At 40.4% G+C, this 13,254-nt stretch overlaps 1 protein-coding gene across 4 annotated transcripts in view; it reads right to left on the bottom strand.

Moving 5' to 3' along the window:
* ELAVL4 (ELAV like RNA binding protein 4) overlaps positions 1-13,254 on the bottom strand; it is a 63,461-nt gene that overhangs the window by 17,909 nt on the left and 32,298 nt on the right. The window lies entirely within an intron of this gene.

The following is a 13,254-nucleotide window of genomic DNA, read 5'->3' as shown; positions in this document are numbered from 1 at the left end:
TAAATGTAACTGGCTGTCCTGCCAGAGCAGTAATGAGGCCACCTCTTAAAAAATTATAAAAGCCACACAAACATAATTCTTCTATTGTTTATAAACAAGTTTAGAAGTCTTTAAAAAGCAAAAATTAGGAAACAGTGTTTTAACATGAAGCAGCTGACAGAAACAGACAGCCACCTTTCCATCTCATTTTATTGCTCAGTAAGCAGCCAGCAAATAGGAAGAGAAAGGACAGACCAAATTGTAGTGGGAGAAGAGACCACATTAAAGCTTTCCTCCATGTATCAGAGATGACAGCAAAGCCAAAACAGTACAACTGCTGCTGCTGCGCATGGGATGGCAGGAGCCCACTTTAGCAGCCAAAATCATTTCAGCAGCTTCTGTTTTACCAACGAGATCTGTGTTCACAGTGGAAAGAGGAGACCTGGTTAATAACTGCAGTAAGTACTAGGGAGCTGAAGAGGCTGCGCTGTCAGCACTACAGATACTCCTGCATGCAGCGCAGGGATGGAGCCTTGGGTCTGCACTGGGCTGCAAGAACCCACATCCGAGAGGTACCTTCCCAAGCAGCAGTTTTACAGCATCAATTCTATTAACGCAATGTGACAGACAGCCACTTCCAGATCCCTTCCTTCTCGAGCCTCCTACTGAAGCTATTTTGCACTCGGAAAACACAGCAATTCTTATGTTTTTTTAAGGCACATACACAGATAATGACATTTCAAGAATAAGCAAGCCCAAGCAGGCAGGTGAGCAATCCTGTATTTCAACCACGCTCCTTCCAACACACCCTTCAGTGTATCTGGAAGACACCAAGCCAAAAAGTGACCTGCCTCTGGGTGCTGACATACAGGAGACCGAAGTGCTCCTGCTCATAGGCAGCGAGAAAGGAAACATGTGAAAATCCCTCTGAAGGAGAAGGACAGCACTTGGGGAAGAAGATTTCTACCCGCAGGAGCAGCAAACAGTGACCCAGCTCCTGCCCACCAGAAGAGTGGAGGTTGGGAAAGCAGCTGCACACCAAGTGCCTTGATGTACCCCTGAGGCACGGATGCTGCCTCCCAAGCACAAAGCTTTGTTTCTTTGTCTCCTGGACTACAAAAAAGCATCTGTGTGTTTCTCAAAGTCAGACGCCACCAAAAAATACAGCATTTGCTGTAACACAAATACAGGGAGTGCTTCTGTCTTACAAAATTAGATCAAAGCATTAAAAGCTGCTAACTATGCAACGGAAGACCTTAAAAATCCATGGAAACATGGCAGTTCATGCCTAAAATGCCCACATGCAGGCGTAAGGATAAGAAATGGTTGTTTTTATCTACAATATATCCAGGGAACAATTCCATCCAATCAATTTAACTTCAGAAAGAAGTATAAAAACATACGCAGTTTTTCCTGGAGAGCTGAATTAAATCTCAACATAAATATTCTTACCCAAGTTACACAACATTAACGAAGAACAAGCTGAAGTCTGACAGAACACAAAGCCTGGAGCAGAAATATGTTAAAGATACTTTCCATGTCATGCCTTCCTCTTCTTGTCCACCAGAGATATTTTATACAGACCCAATCCCTGTGCCTCTGAACATACCAAATCGTTAACATATTTAACCCTAAACAGTTCCAGGCAGAATGAAGCCCTTCTCTAGAAAACTAACCTCTTTTAAGGAAGGGATATGCAGGGATCAGGGCTTGAATAACACAAGTTTGTGTCCCTACTTTTCCCAATAACTATCTATTGACCTTCAGAGGTACGTAGATACCAGGCGTAGCTGACAAGGCCCTGGGATTTATGTCAGTTTGTCTGAACACAGGCTTCCAGCCACTGTCATTCTCAAGGTACATGGCCTGACCCATCTCTACAATATATACAATGATTTTTAATAATCCCTCACAGGAACATTATCACTTCTGTAAATACTTCTGCACAGAAGAGACCATGGATAAGAAACCCACAGACAACACAAGCTCTAGGGGAAGGGAAATACTGCCAATACAAGAAAAGAACTATACGAAAAATTCCTAGACCATTCACTCCTTTCCTTGGCATTCTCCAGTAACATTATTCAAGTTATTTAGATATCATCATCTCTGATCTCATACCAACTGAAACCATAAACAAGTATTTTCTCAAAGGTGAAGGATAAGGAGTACCAACACAAAACTGTCTGCATGTGTGCCTGCCTGCAGAACCTGGCTTAAAGAAAACAATCACATTGTCATACAATTTTGCTTAAGATAATAGAAATATGATTTCTTCTTGTTCATATATACTCCTGAACATCAGGAAATATATAAAACTTTTAATGTAATTTAAGGCCTGTTACTCACATGCTACTGGTTATGATTTCGTATCAAATATGTTAATTGCTATATTGGCTGTACCATATTCTCACAAAAAAGGGTGGGTCTACTCAGCGTTCTGAGCACTGAATTTCTGTTAATTCAAGAAAAACTTCTTTCATCTTAAAAAAAAAAAATCTTAAACCCCACACCCTCTGCAGCCCACCGAAATCATGGTGCAGTTGTTTCAATCAGCAAATTCCCGTTGCTGCTTTCTGCCATACACCTCACTCTGTACCAGTGAAGCTGAAAGGAGAAAATTTTTCAGTTAAGAGCTTGCCATTTCAGGGGTATACTTGGTATTTTCAAGCATCTCCCCTAAACACTGTCACTTAATGAAGACAGACTGCCCCTGCCTCAGTAACTCAAAAAACTGAAAAGAAAATAACCCCCCCAAAAAACTTGTGAAAAGCTTTACAACTGCTGGCAGATATCATAAAGTTTTAGTGTGATAAACATTTACAGCTAAGACACCAAAAAAATTATATGTGCAGGTAAAAATATTATTTCCAAATTACTCTCAAGAGTAATACACCTTATGTTAGACAAAACACAGACTCTAGATATGAAGACTAAAAATTCTTACTGGCGGAGAAAGAAGAGAAGGATTTGTTGCAGAATACAGTAAAGCAGTATGAACTTCTTGGGTTTTTTTCTCCTCATGTACTCTTATTGCATGTACTCAAAAAGGGTAACATTTCTTTGGACGCAATCTGGCAGCGCTAAGCAAGCAGCTGGACCTCTCAGTGGGATCCCACACAGACACTGAAGTTCATTCCCATGCTACACTTCCCAGGAACAGTACTGTAAATAGTAAATATTTTCTGTGATTTGGATTCCAATAGTTCATCACATGCTGTGATTCAGTAGGGCAGGCAAGAGATATTTCTAGATGATCCTAAAACAACACCTTGTTATATCACTGTTACCATTGCTCTTTCTGAGTGTTTTATCTAGCTTGCAGAAAACATGTAGTGGACCTCCTATGATCTCAAACAATATGTCTGAAAGAGCAGTAACAGGGCAAAAAAATTATCAAGGACTTGACAGTCTTAAAACCCCACATACAAAGCCAAGCCCAAGCTAGTAATGTACTTATTTTGTATTTTAGAAGTCTCCATTTCAGAGCTGAAAAATCATGAAGATTAAAACAAACCATGACAAAGAAAAATCAATAAACCCTACTTATAACATTTATCATACACCCTGCAATTATGAAAAATGTGGTGCCAGTTAAAGACCTGTACCTGTCTTTGCTTCCCTTTTAAGCCAGTCTGCTTAGGCCAATTCCATATTTAAATTAAGAGATAAAGGGAAAACAAATAGAAACCAATGTAGTTAGAACAGAAAAGTCATAGGAAACAGAAACAGACAAAAACAAACCACCCAAAAGAAATCTCTGGCTAGAAAAGGTCAGAATAAGAAAAGCTTTTTTCTTTAGATTATGGAAAAAGAGATCCCTTAACACTCATGCTGACTCATCAGCAGATAGTAACAGCACAGAGAAACAGATGTGTTATGCACACCTGAAGAAGCTGTATGAAGTACTAACTAGCAACCCAGGTGGATGTTAAACAGGAGCTCCTAAAATTATACTGTTTAAATGAGATGATCTGGATTACTTGCACAGAATAGATTTCAAAAACAAAAAAAGGGGGGGGGGGGGGAATGGTTCTCTTGTGACTTTCAGTAATTCTTACAGCACTGAACAAATTCCAGGAGCCTGGTGGGAAGAATTTTGCACTGAAAATCAAGAAGGGAAGACTGGATGACCCAAGTAATTACAGGTCCATCAGTCCAACATTGAGCAAGGCAAAATTACAGAATACTTGATACTGCACTTTAATAATAAAGAATTAGAGCAGGGTAATAAAATCAATGTCCATCAAATTAGGTCTATGGAAAACAGATTCTGTCAAACGAAACTGACATCGTTCTTGATGAAGTTATAAGTTTGACTTACAAATTTTGAGAACATCGATTTAATAGCATTGATACACTTGGTCTTCTATAAAGCACTCTATTTGGTACTGCTTATTAATTGACTAAACCAAAATTAACATGGCACACATTAAATGGATTAAAAAAGTAACCAGACAATAGGTCTCTAACTGGGAATTGTGAATAGGAAATCACCAGAAAGTTGTTTTCCTACAGGTCTCTCTCAGGAAACTCATCTTGGCCCTAAACTGTTTATTTCTACTGGTGAGTGGAAAAAACCAAACTCCTTGCTTCTGGAGATGATTGACTGCAGAAAGACAGGATAAAAGGGTAAGAACAAAAAGGACAGCAAAGGTGCAAAGCTATTTAAGCTCCTCAGTAAACTACAAATACATACATTTAGCATAAAAGCAAGATTACAGCCCGACACACCAAGTAAACTGTGGCATATTTTCCAAATGGGAAATAAAGGATTCCGATACAGCATGACAGATAATCAACTACATCTCAAGCTTGTGATGCTGCCAAAAGCATTACAACTATTCTTATTGGCATAAAAAAAAATATCACACACAAAAAAGGAAAAAAAAAAAAATCACTGCTTCTGATCTGGCTGTGTGCTTTGCTGCCAAAGCACCATGCCCAGACCTGGTATATATGCTTCAAGAAGGGCATGGATGCCTTGGCAATGGTGCCATGAGAATAGATTGGACCACTGAAAAACTCTTTCAATTGGAAGATGGGGGTCAATCTGTCTACTTGATCAAAAAGGTAGAGTATTAGTGTAGTACTGTTGAATTCATCTTAAGTACAGATTTATTTTTTTAATGTCTGTCCAGCAGATAAAGCATGGAGTTACGTATCCCAAGTCCTATTGCTTAGCAGTTGAAATAAGAAACCAGACTAGAAACAACAAAGCAAATGCTGTTTTCCTAGGGAAGGCATTTGTTCTGGTTTTGACACTGAAGGTAACATTTTAACTACCTACCAACCATTGTGTCAGTTCTTCTACCACTGGGAATTCTGAAAGTTCAGAATTTTTTTTTTTTTTTCCTGAAAGCTATACTCTAGCTCAAGCAGGAATTAATCCAGGGAAGGTTTTGGCAAGATGTTTTAAGTGCTCAATAATCTCTTCTACTTCGAAGCTCTATAGTAAATACACAGTTCCTGCTGGTTGTTCTCCACACAGCCCCTACTGCAATCATTCCCACAAACCACTTTCTCAGACAAGTGTGAAGCCTTCCTATTGCTGGAAACTGTTCTAAAGGCCACTTATGTAAGAGTACAACTTTGATTTGCTCCTCTCTGACCAGATAAGTTAAAAAAGTTTTTAAAATACCCTTTTTTCTCAAGAATAAATTACTCTGGAATCAAAGTCACGTTAAAGGGCTATAGTCCCCATTATAAACAGTCACTCATGAAAACAAGCACAGAATAGGACAGCAACAATGCTAACTGCCTTAAATTGTGGTTTTGTTGTCCCCTGCCCAAACGTAAAACCTAATTAAAGCTGCCTGCCTGACAGCCATAACAAGAATGCTAGCAAACGCCAATGCTTTTCTCTGAGACAATCCCTTCTTTCAGAAGTAGGCCACGTCTGACAGCTCATCTCGTATTAGCCAGGCAGAAGCCATCAGACAGTAACAGCCTTCAGTCACTCCAGGTCTCGGACCAAAAGATAAAATAATGCTCGCCATGAGTTCTCCGAGCCTCCCAGCTCCAATTTTTCCCTGTTCCAACCTCAGCAAACATTTAGGGAAGAAACTGGTGCCAGGGTGAGCTTCTCTCCACCAAAGCAGCTGAGCATAACTTGCTGTCCACCTGTGACTCTTCCAAGCAGACCTGCACATGCTCTTCAGCCTTCCCCAACAACTCTGATAAATTTGGGATATGTTCCTAATAAATACCACCTACAGATGGCTGGCAAGGAAAGCAGCAAGAGAGAGACTCATCATGCTCTCCACCTTCCAAACAATAGTAACAAAAAAGACTTACTGACATTCACGGTAAGCCCTGCTCCAGCTCGTAGTCCCATTTCAGAGCACAACCCTGTGAGCCTCCAAAGCATTTCAGAAGCATTTTAAACACACTGCTAGAAGGACAAAGAACGACTGCAACTCATACGAAAAGCTGTATGAAATAGGGGCTGAGAAGGTTATATAAATACCCTGGAGAACACACATGCAAAACATACAAAGAAGGTCAAGTCAATTGCCTGCTTAGGTTGTTTTTGTTTCTACGACAGTTACCAACAAATGGAGCTGTTTACCTAAAAAAAAAAAAAAAAAAAAGGAGTAAGCTATGGAAAGAAGATTCAGATGAAGGGAAAACGAGATCTGGTCATCAGACCAGTTCAAACTATGTTTCTTGTCTGATGATTTTTTATATCAGTAGTGTCAGTCTCATTCATCCTCCACTCCTTTATCAGGGAGAAGCACCTGCTGTCACCCCAGTGATGCACACTGCAACCACAGGAGATGCAAACTAGGAGGGAAGCACACAGTGCTCCTAGGACCAAACAATTAAGCCAAGGCTGTCACTGTCACAATTCACTGTAATCCAGCTATGAAGGTAACTTACTTTGTGCTTAGCGCAGCTCTATCACAGCATCCATTTAGTCTATAGCTTATTTAGAATACAGACTCTTTATATTTGTGCAGACTAGGATTTAATACATGTTGTCCATAAATAGCAAGAAAGCATCCTCCTCCTATTAAAATATAATTATAACTTTTGCAAAAATTTAGGAAAAAATGTGTAGTCTTTCTCGAAGCAAAAGTAAGAGAATGATGAGTAGTAAATAGCTTGGGTTTTGCCTTTTGCAGGAAGGTGACTGGGTACAAGTTTTATTTGGGAACCATCCATCAGATTACTGTATTTCAGGTGCCCTTGTTAGTTCTTTTGAGAAGATCCCCCTTCTAGATTAGGAAAAGTCAGCTGTATTTAAATGCAATCCAGTCCTGAGCCCCAGATATGCTTTGATGTTACAGTGCACTTACAATTACGGTGCATGACTTATCCTTGGTTAAAAACAGGCATCATCAAAATTTGAGTGTCAGGAGATCCTCCTTCTTAAGATCCTACTGGAGAGGAAAGGCAAGATCCAGACTGGCACTAGGATACCCTTAGAACAGATCCCCTCCTAAAGAACATGTTTGTAGTTTCATAATGAATAAGTAAGAAAATGTAAGCCTCAACCTCAGGGAAAAATCCCTCTGTGTTCCACAAGCTAAAGCCTACCTCTAGCTAGAGCACCTGTAAAGGCATACAACCTGCTCAGATGGGACAAGGTTCCTCAAGCAGACTCTTCCCCTAAGGCATCAGAGCCCTGACCCCCAAATAGCAAAGGCTAGGCCCTCCTGATAGAAATTTTCCTCCTGCGGATTTCCTATCACTGCCTTAATCCTGGAAGTGCCAGAGAGACTCAGATAAAAGCTCATTTGCGCAGGAGACAGGCCTTTTTGGGGGGCTCAGGGGGAGTCATGAGTTGCACAATGAGCTCTCACAGGAGCTCTATGCGTGTAGGATTTAATAAACTCCAGTCCAAGTGGAAGGGGCTTCTTCACACCAGGCCTTCTCCAACAGAGATGCTGCTACATGATTAAAAAAATCCCCCAATGGAAGCCCTTGCAAACAGTGTGCTACATCCCACGTAAAACTCTCCCTCGGGGAGAGGGTAAGAGAGGGAAAATGAACCAGACATACAGACACCACTCACTCAATTTTAATATCTGAACGGGAAATGCCAGATACCATGACAACAAGCCTAGAAAAACAAAATGGGAACAAAAAAGCATTGCCCAAAATATGAAACAAATCCTCTAATGTAGTTAAAGTGATCAAATGATTAGCATTAGTGAGATAACTGCAACCCCTGGACCTCCACAACTCTGGTTGGAAGAGAACCACCTGGACCTGAACACAGTGACCTCAAAAACAAAGCAAGACCCACCCCCCCAAACCAACTGCAAGCTCCCCACAACAGAAAGCAACATCATTCAATCAGCACCTTGCTGAGTTAGAAAACTTCACCAGGCAGTGCCAAAGGAGATTACACAAGTTTTGTCTTCCTCTGTAGTTTTGACAACTCCCTTAATGCAATATGGTATAACTTAATGTCTTGATTTTCAGAGATGCTGAAGCAGTAACAGCTCTCATGTAAACAAAATACAAATCAACAGTAGCTGCTATCCCTCAAAATTAGACACAGTAATGATTCTTGTTCTGGAATAGCCTCACACATCCACCCAGCAAACAGAATAAGATGGAGCATGCTTTGTCAGAGCCTGGTGCTGCCCAGCACCACTAGATCCTTCCAAAAATCCTACTCCCATACAAATTTCAAGAGGATTTCCAAAAACATGCCATTACTCCATTTTAAACTTGACCATACCAGCAATATAAAACGTGCTTCCTCTTGCAAATAATGCCTTACAGTCTCTTAAAGGCTTCTAGCATTTCAGATGTTCTGCATTTCACCTGAAACAAGACTTTGCTCTTACCTGCACACTACACAGAGTTTTAACAAAGTCAGCTGTGTAATTACTGTACTTGAGGACACACACTAATCTGCATGCAAAGCTTAAGTGGCAGTTTGAGACAGATGCTGCTGACTTGGCTGGAGCCTTCTGTGTTTCCCATTACTGTAGCATGGAAGAATTTTATCTCTGTAACGCACCTTTCCTCACAAACGCCACTGAGGAAAGCACTTTTATTACTATTTTAGAGTAGAGAAACTGAAAGGCATCAAGATTTCCAGGGTGAACTTAGCCAGAGTAAACAGTCACTAAAAATGGGACCTAAAACTGCATCTCCCCCACCATAAGACAGTAACCTTATTGGACCCAGTTGTGCTGGGCTGGAGATATCTTGTAAACTACACACACATTTCATGCTGCAGAATATATTATCCTCCTTTTTCTTTTTTGTTTTCCTGCTTTTATCAATTTTCTTTGAACATAATACTGGATTTTAAGCATGGGTGCATTCGTACTCCTGCAAGCAACTGATTAAGTTCGTTTTCAGAAAGCTACAGTTCCTGACATACCTAAGACTACTGAGCTCCATTTCTGAACAAATATTTGGATTCCCCCCTCCTGCCAGTTGACATCTCTTGCTTCGTTTCTTTTTATCTTCTCCTCTCCCTTCCTTCAAGGAGCACAGAGCCTCTGAATTAGCAGCTGTTCTGAGAAGGGCAAGGCTGCACTCCTCCCTGCTTTGTCCCAGAACAGAACAGGGACTGTACTATAAAACTCCAGTGTTCTGGGGACAGGCATCAATGGAAAAGAAACAGCCAGGACTTGTCTATCCCAAACAGTAAATTCAATGCTGAAGAAGAGAGGAATTAAACATAAGAATGCAGACAGAAACAAACAGGCTAAGTTAAAACAATATTCAGTAAAAAAAAAAGTAAAAACAAATAGACACAGAAAAAAATGGAAGACATCACAGCACATAAACAGTAAGCAACAGTATGGAAAGAAAACTGCAACAGGAATTAAAGAAGTCACTGCACTATATAAAGCATGTAATACGTGGTAGGAAGCCTTTCACATCCCAAACAGACAACATTGCATCCTGGAGAGGAGATACAGCATTGCTGGACCAGCAGTACATAAAGAATAGCAAAGACTGCAGTCAGCAATAACAGGAAGTGTACTGGAGATAAGGGAAGCAACAAACTGAAAGCGAATTTCAGCAACCACCAGGTTTTTAAATCAAGAATGATGCTTGAGAGCAATTTAAAATGCAAGATTAGAACCATCCAGTCTTAAAATATGCTACCCTTTGGTTAAATTGTGACTAAAAGGGGATGCAAAAGCCTATAGATACTTCAAATGTGTAAACACTGACTGGAGTTGAAATATTAGTAGTGTGCTACTTAACATTGTTATTTGCAGGATGAAATTTAAAAAGGGTAAAAGAATTACATAGTCTGAAACCAAAGAGAAAAGGCACTCCAACAGAATGAATTGGTAGGTCATGGAAGAGGTACACACTTCATTACAGCAGACTTATCTTCCCTTCCTGCATCCCATCCCAAACACTGGTATTTCCAAAATTTAGATGAAAGTACAAGGCAACTAAAAAAAAAATAATACTGAAGAATAATACTGAGCAGAAACTGAGAGCAAACCAAAAGCAATCGAGTGATTTTTCAGTGGTCAGGCTTCAACCAAGGGGACAGTAAGTTCAGATCACAGTGATCCCATACAGTACCACGTGCACAGTTTTGGTGCAAATGTACCAAACTTTTGCACAAAAAAAGTCATGCCATGCACCCAGAGTCAAAGCTTATAATAAAACCCACTATTCTAGAAGACTATGGTAGTGAGTAGTGGAGTGATAGGGAGAAAAAAAGCAGAAGGCCTGTGCACTGACCAAGGTTCCCTCCCCACTTTCATGACGGGTCAGATAACTGCACTGGCAGAGTAAAAAGTCATTGTGGCTTAAAGTAACATGCAACTTGGTTTACAGGAGAGATACTTTTGTCAGAAGGCCAAGAACATGCTCTCTCACTGAGAAGTACTATGCAAGCAGAGGAGTCATGAAAGGAAAGGCACAGCTAAAATATGAAAGTCCAGTGCATTCTCAAACCTGGAAGCATTTTACATGGAAATAGCAGCAGTAACACTTCCAGTCTAAACAAAATGGCAGAGGCACATAAAACTGGAGAAAAACAACAGTTTGTTTTGCAAAACAAAAATATTAAGTAGGACATAATATACTGCAGCAGCAATATCTGAAACCTGGTTGACTGCAAATTCAAAAAAGCCCTGGTAATTTTGTCATTAAATAATTTAATCCAGCAACATTTGAAGTTTTGTACCTCAGCCTCTGCCAAACAACAAAAACCAAAAAGCCACCACAACACTAAGAAATTTCACAGTAATTCTGAACAATGACTCAGAATACCTATTCTGTCTCCAGCAGCCTACTAATTAAACTCTGAGCTCTACTAACCAGTTTTTCCAATGCATGGAGGAAAGTAATTTATTACAGACCGGAATACAAAATTTAATATTAACAACACAACCTGTGTCTGCAGCATTTTTAATCTGATCAGCAAAAACATAAATAAAAGCTGCAACCTGACAGCTAAGAAGGTTAATCTGTAATAGTTAGATTTACGTAGATTACTTTACACAGCATCTGGAAAGATGCTAAGAAAAGTAAAGCCACTTTATCATATTCCAAAATGTTCTACCTATAAAAATTTTGCTATCCATCAACACTTAAGACTGCAGTGAACCTACTTATCAAGCTTGCTTCAGCTTTAAGACAGAACTTTCAAGAACTTTAAAACAAGACTAGGAATTTAAGTATGTTTCCAATGTTTATAATATCCCTTTTAGATACTTGCAGGTAATAGAATTAATGAAAAGGAAAACTGCTTACTATGAGTTTGTTGTGAGGCCACATCTGGAATACTGTGTCCAGTTCTGGGCCCTGCAGTTCAAGAGGGACAGGGAACTACTGGAGAGAGTCCAGCAGAGGGCTACTAAGAGGATGAGGGGAGTGGAACATCTCGCCTATGAGGAAAGGCTGAGAGACCTGGGGCTTTTTAGCCTGGAGAAGAGCAGACTGAGAGGGGACTTTAACACTTATAAGTATCTAAAAGGTGGGTGTCAAGAGGATGGGGCCAGGCTCTTTTCAGTGGTGCACAGTGACAGGACAAAAGGGAATGGGCACAAGCTGGAACACAGGGAGTCCCATCTGAACATGAGGAAAAACTTCTTTACTCTGAGGGTGACAAGGCACTGGAACAGGCTGCCCAGAGAGGCTGTGGAGTCTCCTTCCCTAGAGATATTCAAAACCCACCTGGATGCAATCCTATGTAACCTGCTCCAGGTGAACCTGCTTTAGCAGGGGGGTTGGACTAGATCTTCAGAGGTCCCTTCCAACCCCCACCATTCTGCAATTCTGTGTGCACATACTACTCTGTTCTATCACTTCACTTAAAATTTCTTAGTAATTTTGTTGAAAGAACAACAGCATGAAAACGCTCCTCACTGAATTTTCTCCAGACTGAAATGCAAATCCTTTCCTTTTAAAGTTGGCAGATTTCATCTGTATCAGCCAACGCCTTCTCCTACAACACTATCCACATGTACGGCACTGGATGTACCATGTGTGGATGTCATGACCACAAGCCATTCTTCCTGGCTGACCACCACTGAAAACAGTGCAGGTTTTATGATACACAACTCTAAAAGGCTTTTCACAACATTAAACATGTAGGTGGCAAACAGACAAGAGGGAAGATCTAAGTATTTTCCCTTTTGTTTCCAGTTTGGCAAAGTACCTAAACATACCCAACCTGGAACAAGTACCACAATCCTACCAATAAACAAAATCAAGGTAACAAAGCAGCTACTCCAGTGTATTAGAAAGCATAAGGGGGAAAAAAATGCTATCAGTCAAGCTCCCAAGCTGTTCATGTTTAGCATCGGGTTTCTTTTGGTTTAAGATGAAGTGGCTTCCAGAGCAGGAAAATATTTAAAGAAAAATGAGAGGAATGAGAAAAAGATGCATTGGTAAATAGAAATGACACAGATACAGCACATATGAGAATAGAGGAGTCTAAAAAAGGAACTGCTAGAGAATACTTCTTCCTTGTTACATGTCTTATCTTCTCATGCCCTACCTACCATCCTCAACAGTGAACATCAAAACAACCCCTACATTTAGCCAACAGCATCCTAAGGAAGAAGGCAGCCTCATTTTGTGGGCCTTAGAATGCTGTAGCAAGCAGCCGCCTGTTGATATTTAATTTAAGGTGCTTTAAAACGCACGTGAGCACAATTATCCATATAGGGCAGCAGGCACATCAGACCTTCTCTGACAGAAACAGCAGCCCCTCTAGTATAGCAACAATTAATCATACTGGCAATGCTGCCCTTTGTTTGCTCGCAGGTGAGCACATGCCACTTTTTGTCCATCTGCTTTTGCAATACCCCTTAAAAACCATTT

Source organism: Leptosomus discolor, chromosome 3, assembly GCF_034619465.1.
Source record: "Leptosomus discolor isolate bLepDis1 chromosome 3, bLepDis1.hap2, whole genome shotgun sequence".
NCBI classification, from domain to species: domain Eukaryota; kingdom Metazoa; phylum Chordata; class Aves; order Leptosomiformes; family Leptosomidae; genus Leptosomus; species Leptosomus discolor.
Note: the sequence above shows the minus strand (reverse complement) of the source record. Positions and strands in the feature narration are given on the sequence as shown.